This window comes from Oryzias latipes, chromosome 18 (assembly GCF_053564925.1).
Source record: "Oryzias latipes strain Hd-rR chromosome 18, Olatipes_Hd-rR_3.1".
In the NCBI taxonomy this organism is placed as follows: Eukaryota; Metazoa; Chordata; class Actinopteri; order Beloniformes; family Adrianichthyidae; genus Oryzias; species Oryzias latipes.
The window spans coordinates 4,561,842-4,565,127 of record NC_136254.1 but is presented as its reverse complement, the minus strand read 5'-3'; the positions used below and the strand labels follow the sequence as shown (position 1 = coordinate 4,565,127).

The window sequence follows — 3,286 nt, the reverse complement described above, 5'->3', positions numbered from 1 at the left end:
TCGGGTGCTCTAAGTTTTTGCGTTTAGCACTATGTTTCCTCCCAACCGGTACAAACCCCTGACTGTCTCCCGGCTGTTGGGAGGGCGCTGGGGTGCTAGCTAAGTTAGCCATGGTAGCGCGGCCTGCGCTACGAGTAACGACCTGGCTAGCCGGCTTAGCTTCCACTGTGCGGAGCCGCGCTTCTAACTGCTCCAGCCTGGCCTCCAAGTCTAACACAAGACTACACTTAACACACCTACCGCTATCTTCACTAAAGGAGGCAGGGTCATCACTAAACATATGGCACATGAGGCAGGAGAAAGGAGGAGAGGCAGAAGGAGTGGTGGCCATGCTAGGTTCTAAGCTAAGGCTAGCGGTGTTTAGGTAAAGAGAAGTGGTCTATTTAGCAAAATGAGAAAGTGAACAGCAAGCGGTTTAACAGTGGTGAATATTAACCCAGATAACCCTTAGAGTAAGCAATAGTAGTCAGGCTAATGCCAAACAAGAGGACAGCAGTCACACACGACTAGCACTGGGAATAGCTCACCCGGAAATGACGTCACAGGAAACCATGCCATGCAGATAATAATCCTACCAATAATGAAGCTAAAAGGACTCAGACTGACTGACAGATGTTTCTGCTCTAAACATGAACTCTGTCATGTCTGGAGTTCCAGGAAAACTGCCTCAGTTCTTCCCTCATATTATTCCCACTTTTCTTCATCACATTTCACTCAAACTCTGGAATGAAGACAAAAGAATCAGGAGGTTTTTATTGTCACATGATCAGAAACAACTTTTCTCTGAAGAACAGAGACATGAAAACACAAATCTTCAATCCAAAGTTGTCAAATGAAGCAGAAAGAAAACAAAGTTGTAAATGTTCTTCTTTCCACAAACACAATCTTCTCCTTCAGCTTCTTCTCTTGTCGTTTCTGTGGAGAACAAACCAGAGAAAGTCTGGGATTGTGACCTCACTGATTCCATTTGTGCTGCAGCTTCCTTCAGTTCCCATGACAACAACACAAAAACATGTGTGTGAAATTTGAATTCAAAGAAACCAAAAGAAAACAGATTTGACTCCCAAAAGTTTGACATTCATGTTCCAAAATGTCTCCAATCCACATTCTAGAGATTTTCATTTCTCTCTATTTCTGTCTACAAACATTTCTCCACAGAATCTGAACAGTTCAAACGTTTAGTTCTAAATGATCCAAAGCAGAGAAATCACTGAAAACAAACATTTCACTTCTTTCAGGAACTATTTCACTTTACACAACTCTGCTGTGTCTCCATAAAAATCCACCCTCAGTCCAGCATGGAGCGGCTGAGTGAAAGTGGTCTGGACTCTGTGGAGGAGAGTCCTGCTTTCAGAGACGCTGTAGAAGGACAGAACACCTGCTCTGTGATCCAGGTACACTCCTACTCTGGAGGAAACAGGAGCTGAGATGGAGGTTTCTATGCTGTTGTGGACAAATGAGAAACTGTCAGGAAAACAAACTAATGACCAAGATTTATCATTAAAACCAAATCTACTTTCATCTCCAGATCTGCTGATGTTCTTGTATGCGACTGCTACATAAACAAAGTTTCCTCTCCTCTCCACCTCCCAGTAACAACGTCCAGTCAGACTCTCTCTACTCAGAACCTGTTCATAATCAGTAAATCTGTCTGGATGATCAGAAACAGACTGAGGTTTTTTCATAAATTTCACCTTTCTGTTCTCCTCTGACAGTAACATATTTCTGTTTGCTGTGTTTGGATCCAGTGTGATTTGACATGAATATCTGAGGAAGTCAGCTCTGCTCTTTGGTTCTGGAGACTGTCAGTGAGATGTTTGTCCATTCCTCTCTCAGAATGTCCTGCAGTTTGTCTCTGAGCTCTGACACAGCTGCTGTCACATCCTCAAAGTATGTCAGAGGACGGACATGGATGCTGGCTGAGGGGGTGGACTCACTGAGTGGTGGCAGTGAGGGGTAGTTGAGCAGAAAGTGGCTGTGATCCTCTGTGAGGCAGAGCTGCTTCAGCTCAGCGTCTCTCCTCTTCAGCTCAGCCATGTCCTGCTCCAGCTCCTCCTGAAGACCTTTGACTCGCCTCACTTCAGTTTGCTGCTGGGATCTGATCTGCTGCTCCACATCACGGCTTCTTTTCTGGAGGAGACGGATCATCTCAGTGAAGATCTTCTCACTGTCCTCCACGCTTTGATCAGCAGAGTGATTGATGGCCTCCACCTCCTGTTGAAGCAGCTTCACCTCTTTCTCTCTGTCCTGGATTCTCTGCTGGATTTGTTGCTGACTCTCCTCCAGCTCTCTCTGCTTCTCAGTCCTTTCTGCTGCAGCTGAGACTGTGTCGTGGCCTCTATGTTCATCCACAGAGCAGAGATAACAGATGCTCTTCTGATCAGTGCGACAGAACATCTTCATCACCTCATCATGACGGGAGCAGATGTTCTCCTGCAGGTTCTTGGAGGGTTCCACCAGCTTGTGTTTCTTCAATGCAGCTGCTTTCAAATGAGGCTGAAGGTGTTCCTCACAGTAAGAGGCCGGACAGCTCAAGCAGGACTTGATGGCTTTCAGTTTTCTTCCAATGCAGACGTCACAGACCACATCTTCAGGTCCAGCATAGCAGAGACCAGCAGGAGCAGCTTGGAGTCCGGTCTTCTTCAGCTGCTCCACTAAAGCTGCTAACATGACATTTTTCCCCAGAACAGGCCTCGGTGTGAAGGTCTTCCTGCACTGAGGACAGCTGTGGACTTTCTCCTCTGCATCCCACAATCCTTGAAGACACTTCATGCAGTAGCTGTGTCCACAGGGAATAGTCACCGGATCCTTCAGCAGATCCAGACAGATGGAACAGCTGAAGCTTTCTTCATCCAGATCCACTCCTTTCTGCGCCATTTCTCCTCTCAGACACACAGACTGTGAGAGTTTCACTTCCTCAGAAACCGGTTTGACTCTGATCCTCCCACCAGATGGTTTCACTGTGAGTTCAGCCAATCAGCTTCTTTCTTCACTTCCTGTTGGTGACGCCCATCATGACAGAGGAGGAGCTGCAGATGAGGTAGAGGAGTCCTGATCTGTTAACCCTTTCAGAGAGAGAAAAACTATAGAGAACAGATAGAGGGAGTCTTTAGGAACAACGACCCCCCCAGCATGTGGAGAGCAATCAGGACTCTGACTGACTCCAACAGAACCACCACACAGTCACTTGGAGGCATGAACCTTTCTGATTGGCCGAAATTTGCATGTCTTATCGGCGAGGCAGAGGAGCGGGACTTTCATTTTTCAGAGCGGGGGGGGGGGGGGG

At 46.9% G+C, this 3,286-nt stretch overlaps 1 pseudogene across 1 annotated transcript; it reads right to left on the bottom strand.

The window, feature by feature from the left end:
* Positions 1 to 727: 727 nt before the first annotated feature.
* Positions 728 to 2,997, bottom strand: LOC144987332 (tripartite motif-containing protein 16-like; annotated as a pseudogene). Its single transcript, XR_013651198.1, has one exon. The product of XR_013651198.1 is annotated as a tripartite motif-containing protein 16-like (transcript).
* Between the last annotated feature and the right edge of the window lie 289 nt (positions 2,998 to 3,286).